Below are 15,952 nucleotides of genomic sequence, written 5' to 3' on the forward strand. Positions count from 1 at the left end.
CAGGCTGCACTATGCGAAGAACATTGTGGCAGATGTCATATTGTTGTGTTATTGCAGTTTTAATGAATCCCAGAAGCAACAAATAATGTTCGCTCTTCATGGAACAAGAGAAATAGTTGGAAGTCAAATGAGTGCAAATGATGAACAGTAATTGACAGATTCATCTGTGATGACAAACTATTGGTTTCTGGCACCTCTTCATAGATCCATCCATTACGTCTGGCTGTTTATGTCTGCTGCTCTTCTTTAGAGAATAAATAGAGAGAACAGTGTTAAATATTAATAATCTTAAAAGATGTGACTATGTTTTAACCTCAGATGACCTCTTTTAATTATACATACGCCCATTACTTTCTAATTCAATCAGTTAATTTACATCCAACCATCTATTTTGTAAATGTGCTTATCCCTCTGTAGTTCAGTCACATCTTTCAGTTTAATATGATTGGAGGCAGCTTTTGGACCGTTTAATGTGTTCCTCTGGAGTAAAGTTGTTTGAAAGACATCAGACACGTTTGAACTTGAGCAGCTGATGTTACCGCTCTGAGGTGTAGGTGTAGCGGTCGATGATCTGGCTTCTTTTTCTCATCTATTAAGACAAAACTCTCTTCTCTCACTGCTTGATCTCCTAATTAGTGGCACACAGTTGGCAGGAGGCTTGTCAGATGCTCAGGCACAGGCAGGCCACAGGGAATGCACAGGCTCCTGGATGGATCCACACATCAACAACAACAACAAGAAGAACAGGCCAAGTCACATGTTACAGTACATTTATGTTCAGTCAGAAATATAAACCATAATGTTAGAAAAAGAGGAGTCAGACATGAGAAGAGAGCAGAAAATGAGCACTCCACTTTCTGAGATGACAGGATGGAACAGGTTGTTTCACGGCAGAATGAAATGTTCAGATGTTATGTCCTAATTAGCATTCATGCGAATTTCCTCTAACAAGCTCCAGTCCAGGCTGTTACTACAGCCTTACTGTGAGTGTGTGTGTGTGTGTGTGTGTGTGTGCATGTGAAGAGAGCGAGGGTGTTCACATGCTGTGATACTGGCCTGAAGTACAGGATGATGATGACAGAATGGGACTGGAAGTACAAACCTGTTAATTGGTGCTTTTTTTAAATATACATTAGTTGGTATGTGTTAGTGTTTGTGAGTGTTTATTGATTATGTATCTGGACAACATGCAGGCATTAAGACAACATCTCTAACTTTCTCTCTCTCTCTCTCTCTCGCTCTCTGTTGTTTTCCTTCCAGTTGTCATAGCAACCTCTTGGCCTTTTTAGCATAAGTTACATTGGGGGTCGCTGATGATGCTCATCGCCATAGTTACCGGGGCTTTGTTAATGAGATTCAGAGCTTCCAGGGTTATGTAACACGTGTGACATTTACCTACAATCACAGACACTCTGCTGCTTAGTGTGTGTGTGTTTACTAAGATATTGATGGGTATTGATGCACACAAAGGAGACTCCAGATACCAACAGTACAGCTGCTATTAGATAATTCCTTCGAGGCTTAAGCTGGATTTAAGCCTCTGCATCAAGGTGTTGTGATGGTTCCTTCAAAACCAGGCTGCGGTGTAGGAATTTATTTGTGGTTAAGCATTGGATTTAAATCGGCGATTTTAAAACAGTGTACCCAAAGGAACAGCGGGTTACAGTTACTAGTAAACTAGTGAATGCATTTTAGACGTTTAGAAGTGTCTACTAGTAAACTTGTTGAACTGATGAGGAGGTGGGCGAGAGGCTTTCTAGTGAAGTATTTTGGCTGCACAAGGTCAAAACTGCATTCACTAGCTGAACAACTTGGGTACTTAATGGTTTACTTGTGACCATTTCTGAGTTTTGGGAGGTAACTGGCAAAGCCAAAACTGCTTTAGCTAGTGCATAAAACTGTCCCTCACTAATTAACGAGTGCACATTCTTGTCTTTCACTGGTAAACTAGTGAAATTCTGCATTACTGGTGCAGAAAATTAGCATTTGACATCAAGGATATGTAATAAATATTCAAAGGGCTTTCCATAATACATCACACACATTACACACTTGTTAACTTTCTCCACAGAGGGTGTCAAAATGACGTGAGGATATCTGTCTGTATTTTCTTCAGCAGGATTGATTGCATCACTTATTGAGTTTTGGTATCGATTAGCCTTAGTTTACAATATTACACTGACCGCGTGTTTATTGTAATTTAAGCTTAATATGTTATTTCCTCTCTTTGTTATCTTAACCAGCTGTGATACAGTAACTGTAAGCTTGGTGTTGCTTCTATGGAACAGAGGGTGTGTTATGGAAGAGAAGACATTGCAGCCTGGAAATGTCTTATATTGAATTTGTTTCTTTACAGCCGTCAAACTAGAGTACATGAATTTTCCTTCTCTCTTGTAGAGATGCTGGTATAATTAGATAACTCAGTGAGACATTTGCTTTTGTGCCAATTATGTAGAAACTTGTGTAGTAATTTGGAGGCTTCTACTGTAAACAGCAAACATCATAAAGTAACCTGGAAACAGATATTCACTCTTTGATCTCCCTGAATTTAGATTATTATCGTTTTCCATCACTGAAAACACCTTTTCCGTGTTTTTCCCTTCTCTCATTACAGCAGCATGTTTATGTGTTGATTATAACTGTTTTGGACCTTGTGGTCTGGCTCTGTACTATGTAAAAAAAAAAAAAACTGACCACTTTTTTTTAGGAATGTTCTGATGCAGACCAGCACAGCATAGAATATAAGATAAGAGCTGTGCAATGGATTGTGTTACCAGGGGAGTGCTACCTCACCTGATATCTCACATATACTCACAGTTTGTTTCTGGCTCTGGCTCTTTCAGATGGAGGTGCCTGAAGAAATAAAGAGCACAGAGCAGCAGAGCAAGCTTCAGGAGTCAAAAGAGCAAAAAAAGGAAAAGTATATTGAGGTGAGTCAGGGGTCAGATAAGGACCAGCAGAAAGAAAGTGTTAAAAAGAAATGTGCACACACATATATACCTACAGGACACACCGTCCATTACTCAGACAGACATTTTGATGCTCCAAGGTAGGACTGTAAGATAATTAGGAATTAAATTTAATGGTAATTAGCTCACAAGATTGACAGAGACAAAGAGGAAACTGGAGGAAACCTCAAAAAATCATTTCTTATACATGAATCTGTCCGGAATTAATGTAATAATAATGCAAAGGAAAAATAGGGGAAGTGTGTGCAGAGATTAGAGCTGCTGCACGGACTCTTAACAGCATGACAAAAAACAAGAGGGGATTGTGGGCGTTAGTGTGAGACAGAGGGAGAGAGAAACGTGCTGAAAAATGTTTGTCAGTTTATCTGTTACCTTTTAATTTATCGCTTCATCAGTGAGAAACTGGCAGGAGAGGCAGGGGGAAAAAAAACAGACAACAATGTATTTATTTGGTTAATTAATCTGTTAATAAAGAGGGATGGATTGATATGGAGGAGGCAGGATGAGGAAAGAACAAGAGGACTAGACAGTGAGAGGGAACGAGGAGTGGTAGAGAGACTTTAGTGGGCGGATGTGAAAGAGAGAGAGAGAGAGAGAGAGATGTGATGAAAGAGCCCCGAGGTGATGAGAAATAGGGGAGGAAGACGAAAACAGTAGGAAGACAGGACAGTAGACCGGAGAGGAAGAAAAAGAGGAAGGGAGTGTGTGCTTGCATACTTCATCTCAGTGAAGCTCATTTAGATTGAATTAAAAGTAAGATTGCACAAAGGTGACGAGAGAGGGGCTGACACACAGAAGGGGTGGGCCGGGGGGAGAGAGAGAGAGAGAGAGAGAGAAGCTTTGTGCCGGCTAATTCTCGTCGCTATGGTGACGATTTAGCATCAGGGCCGGCAGGATGGTTACATAAGAGTAGCCAGTAGCATCCTTTATTACATTTACATGCACAAACATGAACACAAGGGTCCTCATCACCACTCTGTGTGTGTGCGTCTGTCTGTGTGTGTGTGTGTGTGTGTGTGTGCCTACCGTCTCAAAGCAGAGATGAGGTTAGAATTTCATAACCCAGGTTTTATTCTTTATTCTTCCACGTCCAGATCTGCTCTTATGATTAATTACAGCTGTGGAGGTATTTGCTCTTAGCAGAGGTGTGGATTAGATTATATGCTCTTAAATAGATCAACATGGGAAACTGTCCAGTCCTTCTGGTGAGTCATTGGTGTGTGCATCCTGTCTCTATCTATTTAAATACAGACTGTATTTAAAAATATATTCATAATGTCAGATTTGTTTATATTTAGCCTCACCAGTAACCTGGTTCTTTGAGGGCTGCTGTGTATGGAGGATTGAACTTCATAGAGTGCAGGCAGGAACCCTTGAAATGTTGGAACAGCATTTGTTAAGCGTGACTGTTTAGTGTGTGGACGACTTTCTGTTTGTCACGATGTAACCTGCAGCTGACATTTAATTTAGTAGGATTTCCACTGTATTCTACTGTAAAAAGGACCAACCATGACTGGCGTGCAATGAATCCTGGGATGTGTCGGGTCATGAAGGATGCATCTGATGCCTTTTTTAACAAAAATGCATGTGTTAGCTTCATTTAAGGAACCTTCAAGTGAAACAGTGTTGCTGTACTTCATTGATGCAACTGGTCTAACAATAAATCCTTTGAAAGTTGCAGCCCCTTAATTTGGTACATAGCTAATGCTAAAGCTAAATGGAATTACACACAACCATCAGCTTGTTGACATTCTGTGTTCAGTGTCGGGACCTTTAACATGATTTGCTCACACCATTAGCACACAGCAATGCTGGACAGCATAAAAGCAGCTTTAGCAGTGTGACTGGACACATGGACATTCTAACATAACATCTACTAAGTTATGTTAGAAACTAGGAAAGCTATGTAGGGAAGTTTTAGTTAAAGTTTTTAGTTGTTGGAATTAGACACAATCTTGGAACCAGAGCCAGCACCATATCAGCTGTGAGGAAACACTGCATTGTTGCTGCCCATACACTCACCCACTTCCTTGATGAGACAGGAGCTCAGCTGGGTGCTGACTGCAATGTGACAATAACTACTAAAATATATCAGACAGATCAGCTTGATTAAAAACTTGCCGTGAACCATCTCTGTGAAAACATTTATTTGAGGAGTACTTTCAGTTTTGACCACCAGGGGGCAATTGATATGTTTTGGTCTAACGTTTGGGGAGCCGTCATGCCATCCATCTCTATTTTCAGTGGACAGCTAGTACTCACAGCTGACAAAGTAGTAGTTAGCTACAAATGTCAACAAGGGTTAGCATCAGCAATAGAATGTGTTTAGGCCATATGCAAGAAGCACAGGGTACCTGAATGGTGGCATGTTATTGGTTGGAAATTCCAGCCAATCACTGCTTTGTGTGTTTATTTATGGGATTCCAGTAGTTACAGATAACTTGCCTTTTTTTCAGTCATTTGTTATTTTTTGCTGTTGTGGTGTAAAAGATGTAACAAACACTCGCTGAATCTGAAAAATCAAAATTGAATTGAATCTAATGTTTTCATGGCCTTATATAAAGTGAAAACTAGATAAGTACATACATCTACGACATTTACTCACACCAGAGAGCAGAGCTGAATCAGCCATCCAGCCTCCTCCTCCTCCTCAGAGGTACATGATGAGCTTTTGCAGCAACTCAGATGTTTTTCTGACACAAACACTTCGCCGAGACGCTTCTGTGATCCGAACCTGAAGTCTCTGTATAGAGAAGTGGGAGGACACAGTGAGAGAAGGTGAAGGGAAAAAAAGCTTTTACTTACATGTTTTATGCAATATTCATGAACATTAATTTGCCTGAGAGCAGCAGAGGTGTTAAAGGGTGCCTTGTAATTGAATTCTTTTCTGTTAGTTTGAAATTTGAGTGTTACACAGCAAGCAGGCAGAGACTGGAGAGTCTGATGGAGGAGAGGGAGGGATAAGGAAACAGAAATACATAGACAAAGAGAAAGAGAGAGAGAGAGTGTGTATGTGTGTAAGAGAGAGATTAAAAGGATGGACTAAAAGGTTATCATCATCCTCTGATGATGTTCTTGTACTGAGAGGGGTCATTTAACCTCAGACAAAAGAGAAAGGAGCGGAGAGGGGATATGGGAGAGGGAGGAAGAGTTTGCCAGCTGAGAGGAAGAGGGTACAAAGAGAGCAGAGATAAGGAGGATGAGCAAGAGGAAGATGGAAAATGGGATTAGTTTTACTTTCACTTTTTTATTTATTTTCCCCTCTTGTCTTTAAGAGTCCCCTTTTGTCCTTTCAATCCCCTGTCTGCTCAGCACTGTGCTTAATTTTGAAATTCAGTCGTGTGTGTGTGTGTGTGTGTGTGAGACACTTAAATCTGAGGCAGCTGTAAAGCTGCATTTATGCTCAGTGGTGCTTTTAACTAAATACAAAGATCAGCATGTCAGTGTGTTGATACCAGCATGGCTATTATAATGTTATAATGCCATCGGAGGACACAAAGCTGGTAGCAGCACACTTAGACCAACTCCTCTCCTCACAATACATTTGCTCTAGTTTGTTTTCTAGGATTTATAGGGCATCTGTGCCGTTTGGAAGGTGGGATATGTCAATGGATGAGTGAAAAATCTGCTCTTATGTTGCTACAAAATGAAAAGTAATCCCCCTACCAACGTCTGTAGAATCACCCTGTTCATTTTTTTTTCATTAGAATGGTTGATATTGCTCCATCTGGCCTACCAGTAGTTATCATGGTACTCCTATAGCAGTAGAAACAACAGATAATGGCGTATTGCCCGATCATCCGATCATGGGACCCATAACAGCCACAGAAGTCCGCACTGGGGTGTAGTGGGAGGCAGTGCACAAGATCTACAGGCCGGGAGTTGGAATCCCGGTTTCCAAGCTTTATTTTCACTCACGGTGGCAGTTAGGCAGTAAAAACTGTTGGTCAAATTTAGGCTTAAGCTTAAAAAAGAAAACACACATTACCTTCTAAGCAGCAACAAGGCCTCCACGCGGAGAGACCGGGATGCAAAACTCTCTTCTGATGGAGGGTGAAGTCTGTGTTTAGAGAATCTTAAGCTGTACACTCAGTATTCTGAAACAGCAGCGCACAGGCCATTAATACTTAGTAATGTTATTACAAGTCTGTCTAACCGTATTTGGATGGTAAGCAGATGTATTCTGTTGTTATTTGTTTCATATTGATGACACAGAAACAGGTGTAGAATTAAATCAGGCTTGTTGGAAATATCTCAAAGCAAATGATTCCCGGAGAGGCCTGCATGCTGCTGGAAATATTAAGCCTTCTACACACACACACACACACACACACACTTTTAACAGGCCATTATTGTAATGAATCAAAGTACACTGCACACCATTGCTCTTGCTGTTACAGTACATCTTTTTGCACTCTCATCCCCGTGGTGTGTGTAAATCAGAACAAACCAGGCAGTTTTCCAGGCAGTTGGCCCTCATCTCTGTTTGGAAAAGTGTTTGAAATATAGCTACTTTTGTCTCGCCAGTGGTGATGAAGTAACTTTCATTTTAAGCCATATTACACAAGCACACAGCACTGACACTGGTTCTTCAGGTTTTTTTTAAATCGCTGGGTTGCAGTTTTTACTTTTTGAAGTAAAAAGATATGAAGGTGTCCCCCTGATGAAGAAATCCCATTAAGAATACATTGATGATTAACTAGAAGATCACAAGGTTCCTGATGCTCTGGTGCATTTATTACTAATGCACCAGAGGGGAGAGGATTTACAGAGGAGTGATAGATGATTTTTAAAGAGGAAAAGACATAAAAGAGAAGGAAGGACACATAAATGCCAAGACGAGAGGAGGAAGAGTCAGAGGGGGAAGATAAAGTGAATGCAAAGGAGAGAAGCTAAAGGAAGAAAGGCATTCTTTGAAAGCAAATCTGTAGGGAGGGAAAAGGCCAGGAACATGTTTAAAGGCATAGGTGATGTGGTGCAGAGACGGGAGTCATGGAGAGCAGAGATAACGGAAAAGAGAAAGGTTAGATCAGCTTTTTAAGAATCTGCCTCCATAAAATATGATTTCCTCAGTGGACATTGTAAGCCTAAACCTACGGCATGATTTGTCGACCTTTTGAGCTGAATTCTTAAAAAAAATGTAGATAATAATAATACATCAAACTTATATAGGGCTTTTCTAGGACACTCAAAGACCCTTTACAGATGCATTATTTATTCACACCACATTCACACAGTGGCAGTGGTAAACTACAGATGTAGCCACAGCTCCCCAGGGGGGAGACTGACGGAGACATGGCTGCCAAGGTGCACCTACGGCCTCTCCGACCACCGCTGAGTCATTCATAGACGTCCATACACCAGTGAGTGCACTGGAGGCAATGTGGGTAAGGTTCCTTGCCCAAGGCACAGGGCAGAGCTGGGATCGAACCGCCAACCTTCCGATTATGGGCTTTAAGTTATGTGCTTGCAGCTGAACCAATCAATGATCAGTCAGAAATTACTAGCAGTCATTTGTGATGAAACAGCCACCGAAAGTGACAACAGCACGAAGAAACTGTTCGGAAACATTTCTAATATTTTTAGTAAAGTAGTTCCTTGTTTTTGCCTCCTTACAGTACGGCATAAAATCTCCCAGTGCTGCTTGCAAGCTCTCAAAGATCCTCAGCAGCTTGTGTTTGTTCTTCAGCCGTCCAACTGGTTCAAGTTAGTTTGTGATAGATGTTTTCATCCAGTCACCATCCATGTATTCTTTCAAAAAGTAGCTGTTTATTTCCTAACAGGAGTCAGCTTAATGTTTTGAACCGATGTGTGTATCACCCTTTCTTTGTTATTTGCTGTGGCTGCCACACTCAAGTAATAATGACTTTGTGGTGAAGAAAACAGGTGAATGACATTTTTTTCTTCGTTTTTCTTCTCTGAGTGCTCACAACATCTCTGTTAGGGAGCGAGCCTGTGTTGTAATCTAGCTTTGATAACATATGTAGCTGTTTAATGTGTTGTCTCTCAGATTGCTCTCGGTTTGATCCTAGTTTGCGTCGCTTTCATTTCACATGCTGAGCTAGTTACACCAAATTCATAGGGGACAAGATTTGCCTGCACAGTGACCGTTTTTTTGCATATTAAAGGCTGCGTATCAACTCTTCAGCACTGCAGCTTTCATAACCTTTAAGTAGCCTCCTAGCATGGCTCTAATTTGCATACTCTTTTGATGACATGTTGATGTTATTAAGCTGTGCTGCTGCTGCTGCTGCTGCAGCTACTATATACTACCGTACAGCTTTTTGTGTGCTACCTGTCTGCTGTCATTTATTTTGCCCCGGTTCCACTCTGCCTTCTAGAAGACAGAATTACTATTTTGTTATTGCCTTCAGTCCTCGTGGCCTGAATTTGCTTCTGTGTGTTGAGGTAATAATAGACTCAATAAGCCCACTGCTGAGTACTTTCTCTAGTCTCATGTTTCATTTTATTGAGAACATTTTGCTTGTGGCTCTTCCAGTTGCAATTCCAGTTGTTCATGGTTATCATGTAGCGTTTTATGTTATTGCTTTTACTCAGGAAGCAGAAAGAGAAGCACAATAAATCAGCTAAGAGCAGGATAATACCGTTGGCTATCAAATAAGGAAAGTTCTTTAAATACTGCCTCAAATTAGTTCTCCATATTTTAACTTACACCATGACCTCTGCTTATGTGTTGACAGTGAAGGCAGTGCATGCTGGGAAGTGAACCTATAGAGTGTGTGCTTAATGTAGTCCAGCTGGACAGGACGTTTCCTCTCTGTCCTTCAGTTGTCAGAATCAAAGACCTCAGCCTGCTGTGTGTTAGTTTCTCCCTAACACACACATGGAGTCCGCACACATACACACAGGCACAGCGCTGCTTTTAAGTTCTGTGTAGGCTGCTCTGTGTATAATTTATGACTCTCTCTGACTTCAGATCAAATATGCATTATTATACCAGTGGAAATGGGATTGTGCGTGTGGATCAGAGAAAAGCATGTAGACACAGAGACAGTGTATGAGGGAGATTTTTAAAAAGAAATATTCAGGTGTGTTTGTGTACACAAATGTTAACGTGTCATAATATCTTTCCATCCATGTTATAGTGCTGTTATAGTAGTTTAACATACCAGTCTGACACTATGGACTGTTTCTTGCGTTTAAGCTTTGATCAGACTTTATTATCGATGTGTGGTAATACATTACAGATAACAGCTTTAAGCTATTGATTGAACAGTTTAGGATCAGCCCCACATGTGTTTGCAGGCCTCCTTTCTTTCTGCTTCACTGTACAGTCCATTAAGCATTTATAAAGTCTAATGCAGGGTAATGAGGTCAGGCATCGGGTGGCCTATGCCAGGACAGTAAAGTTCTTCCATGCCAAACTGAGTAGATCATTTCATTGAGTTTTTTTGGGCTGTGTTGAAACAGGAAGTCGCAAAACACACAAAGTTATCATTTAAATCCTTATTATTATTATATGATCGGATGACGATCGGGCAATACACCATTATCTGTTGTTTCTACTGATATAGGAGTGCCATGATAACTACTGGTAGGCCAGATGGAGCAATATCAACCATTCTAATGAAAAAAAATGAACAGGGTGATTATTATTATCAGGGTGATTTTGTCAGTAAAAGGATGTTTGGGATTGTTAATTTGAAAACAGGAACATTTTCAGGACTTTTTCCAATAGAGTCCATAAGCTGATTAATTCATCACAGACAATCAATCAATAATGTACTCAGGTAATTAACAATAGACAAAAAAGGTTACAGTAAGTATATGACACTCAGACCCTGTTCAGATTGGGGAAAGTCAATCCAGATTGCTTTTTAAGCCGGTTTTAGACCTGTTTTCAAATCCACACACATCCACACTCAATCTGGCTCAATCTGGCTCAATCAAGCGTCTTTGCTGTCCCCCAAACCGCATCGTAATATTCAGACCCCGTTCAGACCAGAACAGGATGCGTGCATGTGTCGTGTGGTTTCTTTCATTTCAGTTTGTTCATTTCCTCTGTGGTCCAGAACACAGTTGACATTTGCAGACATGTTGAAAATAAACTCTGGGTAAAGCTTTCGTAGTTCAGGGGATGTTTACACACAGCTTTTGTACATGACCCAGATACTGATGTCGCTAGCTGCAATTGCTAGCTGCATTTTTGCTCAGACCTTAGCCACATTTTAGCAAATCTGGCTCAACCCACTCCGGTTAGGTGGTGGAGGTCGCTGGATTGAAACCGGCTTAAACTGAATTGGCGCTGTTCAGATTGAAAAAAACAGGTTCTCAGTGTGGACATGCAGTTTCCTCAGTAAAATGTCATTTTGTTGGAGTTGTAGTGCGTCCAACATTTTTTTTCCTTGAAGCACTCTTACCAAATTCATGAATCCACTCACAGACATTATGTGAAGGTTGTGTCCTCAAGGAGACGTTCTGTCTAATAGGCATCTTTTATGCATGAACATATGCTTTGTGTTTTGGTTTTTGTTCCGCCTCAGCCTCTTGTTTGTTGAAGTGCTCATGTCACTGTTGTTCGTCTGCTTATCATGGACCACTTAAACGACCCTGGTGTGTTATACTTTGTCATTCGTCCCTGCAGATAATGCTGTAACTGTGGTAACTAAATGCTGCTATACACTGAATAAACACTGATACAGTAGTGTGTGTGTGTGTGTGTGTGTGTGTGTGTGTGTGTGCGCTGTGGGTGTGTATATGAGGCACAGCTCAAAAAGCTAATTGTTGCTTTCAACGTAACGACATCTCTGTTAACAGCTAGAAGCAGTTGTGGTTATTGTAATGTGTGTGTGTGTGTGTGAAGCTTTTGGGTGAACAGTCATTGTCCCATGTGAAGCAATTATGGCAGACAGCTGGAAACATTACTGATCACTCTCTTTCTCTTTCTATGGCTCACCACAGTCTTGTTCTGCCTTCCTTTTTTTCTGTCAATGCAAAGGCAAACCAGGCTTTATTTTCACAGCCATTCAAAATCAAAATCACATATTCATTACTTATATTTCAGTGCAGAATGGAGTCATTATCGTCACTGTCTAATCAAGTTAGATTGAAAATCCCTCTGAGCTTTTTAAAACAGCTGGCGTCTCAAATTCTAACTACAGTCAAAAGATGGTGACAGAACTCTTTAATATTATATGGTTTCAGAAATATTTAAATACTAGCTGTGACTTGTGTAATAAATATGGATATTTTTAAGAAGAAACACAGCTTCTGATAGGTCGATTAGGACGGTTCTGTTTATATAGGAGCCAGAGCATAGCACTAAAAGCCCTACAGATGTGTCCCTACACAATTACGGATTCCTATTGGATGGCAAGGAGTTGTTTGTCTTAAAGGGTCATTCAGTACTCTGGACCCTCGATTATATCAGTAAAACCTCACATCATCTCTAACAGTTTGTTCAGACGTGTCGTGGCGGACAGATTCATGTCATTCGTGCCAATTTTACAACCCACCATCCACATGCGAGGACAGAAACTATGATTCCAGCAGAGTCTTTATTGTGATGCTCACGTGTTGCTTCTCCCATTACTCCGTCGTGTTCTTAGCTTGGTCTTCTTTTGCTGTCCATCTGCTTCAACATGTGAAGGGTTGTTTGTTCTCAGATGATTGTACAGAGATGTTATTTGCAGGCATGTGTGCAAACCACCTGTTGGGGGGATCATTTGAGCTGTTTCCTCTCTATGTTAGATAGTTCAGATGTGATGATTGCAGTTAAATGGATGAGCCGTGCCTCTGTGTGGTTGCTGTTAGAGCTGTGATCATTCAGCTCACAGCTCTTTGATGTTTTTGACACCAATAAAAGTATGATCCATAATACAGATGGTTTGAAAATGAGAGATGAATAAATGGTTTGATGTGTAAAGGTAAGAATCCTACGCTACAGTACGACCAGCACAATCACCTGAATTAAAGCCAGTGTCTGAACCTTCAACAGAAAGTTAAGAAAAAAAAAAGGTTGTCTGGCTCCGAGATGGTGTTTCCAACATGGTAGTGCAGGTTGAAGTGTCGTCATCCATCTTTATGTACAGTCAATGCTCCTAACCGTTTACATATGATTTGCAGTGATGGTGTGGTGGACTCTGGTCACTGGCTGACAGTGTATATGTTTTTCCTATTGCCTCTCTGAAAGCTCTGTAACAAGACTCATGACTGATGAGCACGATTAAAAAATTAAAGTCAGAATAGAGAAGGGACACAAGGGAAGAATCACTATGGGTGGAAAGGAAGGGAACATCTGGTGAAAAAGAAAGAAACTGATGCCTAAAGCAACATGGAGAGCCAGAGGGATGAAAGAGGAGGCAAACAGCAAGGGAGCCAGATGGGAAGATGGTAGAAAGAGGGGGAAATAACAATTAAAGAGAGGGAGATGGCTGGAGGAAAAAAAACATGAGAAGCGAGAGCAGGAGTGGATGTTAGTGCCCTGAGGTCGTTCCTTTCACTAGCAGTAATTTAATTGCCTCATTAAAAGAGATGTGGGTTGCTTCCTCTTGATTGGTTGATTAGGCAGATGTTGACTGCAAAGCCATGAAATACAGGGGTCATTTACACTTTGTAGCGCTCACTCATTTCCACATGTATGAGTATGTGAGTGTGCACTTACATGTAGTCCATATATGCATCAGGTCCTAAAGATAGGCAGTGACATATGCACAAATATATACATGGCCCACACACACACGGACACTTTTATTGAACGCTCTCATTCACAGGCGCACACATGCACACGGATTAGCTCATTCATGCACGTTCTGTAGTTTATTAATGAGAACTGAGACCAAACATCTTCCCTCCGTGTCTTTGCTCACAGTGTACAGTGTGCATGTTACAGGAATGCAGACACACAGGTGTGCATGTAGTGGAAAAGCTTTTAGTTTGCTGACTCTTAAGAGTCAGATTCGTCCCTCTAGGAGACCACACACACACACACACACAAAGCACAGAATGTGTAGCTTGTTGTGTGACCTCTCTCTCTCTCTCCCTCTCTCTCGCGCTCTCTGTCAGTCTACCCACGCTCACTCACATGGATGCGTCCGTCCACAAACCTCTACAACGTCTTAATTTCCCATGAGTTCTCCACTTCTCCACAGCTGCCAACAAATCCAATCAAATATGTAGCTCTGTATATATACTATATATAGTGCCTGTAGTATTTGAATATTACACACATTAACTCGTTAAAGATATTCCTTGCACATAAATATTTGGTTTTGCAAAGAGTAGAACTGCAGTTCCATGATGGACTTATAATTGAATAAATAAATTCTATGATATCTCTTCCTGCTGCTTTAATGAGTCTCCTTTATAAAATGCTGAGACTGTGTGAGGGCAGTAAAAATTAATAACAGCAAAAAAAGCGATATTGTTGGTTATATGGTTGTAGAGAGAGATGTGGTGAAGTTTGATTGTAGCTGTGGTTTGCCAGCAACCCACGGATCTGAGGCACAGACCCTTTCATATAACTAAACAAAACAAGTGAGCTTTACTAACCCTTATTGCTTTCTTTTCAAGTTGTAAAAAGTTTGTGTCTGTTGTGTCTTGTTAAGATGGAGGTCCCATCTGCATTAGATAAACAGTTTTTTCTGTTTTCACAGCTTTTGAGATAAGACACTTGAGCAAAACACTATATGAGGATTGATCTGGCTGTATTAGCAATGAATTACCCAATGCTACAACAATGCTAAGTTACAGCTGGTCTCTGAGCTCATCTTGCCTAATTCATCCAAATTATCGTGCTGTTGGCGGATTAAGCTGCATTATGACTGAAGTGTGTTTGTTGTCGATGTACAGCTTACATTAATGGGACCCTCCACTGATTTGGAGCTCAGTTTTCAGTTTGTTTTCTGTTTAAGTTTGATCTTGTTTGAGAACTTTTTGCTCCCAGGAGCTGGTTTCGGTAACTGAACTTTTAAAAGTGATCTCATTTGTCTGGACACAGCAGACCGAAGTATAACAAGTCACGGAGGCATTTCTGCTCCGACAGATATTCTATTTCCCTCATTTGTACCTTTATAGACTCAAAGCTTGGCTCATTAGCAGCTCTCTCCACCTGCATGTCTGAGTGGCATTCGCTGAGGAGCGTGTGAAATATTAACACAGTCGGCCCCTCGGTTTATGTTGGAGCTCTCTGCTGGTTTCTGCTGTCATGTCCATACAAAGCAAAGAGTACAGAGGGGGAAGGAGGGGGTGAGGGAGGTGATCGGAGACGTACAGTAGAGGAAGAAGACAGACAGGGAAGAAAAAAAAATATGGGAGAATACGTGAACAGGGAAGAGACTCTGGGGCAGGCAGAACGAGGAGAGCGGATATAATTGAAAGGCAAAAGAGGAAATGGGATGATGAAGGTGGTGACTGAGCATGTGGGAGAAGGAGAGAAATAAGAGAAGCACGGGAGAGTGAAAAGAAACAGATGGGTGGAGAAACAGAAAGGCAGACACTGTATTTAGAAAGTAATGTGAAGCAGATGCAAAGCCCACTGGTGACTCACCTGGCGCTGGCACTGTGTGTGTTCTTCTGTTTAATGAGCATGTCTGTGGAGGCAGCAGGTTTTCTATGAAGCATCATTAAAACCTTTCTAGACATCCTTATATCACAGTCAAATTAGCTGTTATGACATGTTGAACAGTTGGTAGTCTTTATCAGTTATTGATCACGTGGTTACGTTGCAGAGAGACACACTTTTTAAATTTCAAATCTTGTAATAAGAATTGAATTGAAGCATGAAACTGGAGCGTTTGAGCCACTCGCATTTTGAAGAGAAGAAAGGTTTTGTTGTGATGAATATTCATAAGTTATGTAATGCAATATTTATTGTCTGGAATAGACTATTTCCTGGTGTTACTTGCTGGGAATGACAAGGTTCCTCAGCTCCTCTTCAGTCAGACAGCTGAACAGAGCGTCGCTGAAATGGAGGACACACGTTTTTTTTTAATCTGTATTGTCTTCTTCTCCACCTGCACACA

This window comes from Parambassis ranga, chromosome 24 (genome assembly GCF_900634625.1).
Source record: "Parambassis ranga chromosome 24, fParRan2.1, whole genome shotgun sequence".
NCBI classification, from domain to species: Eukaryota; Metazoa; Chordata; class Actinopteri; family Ambassidae; genus Parambassis; species Parambassis ranga.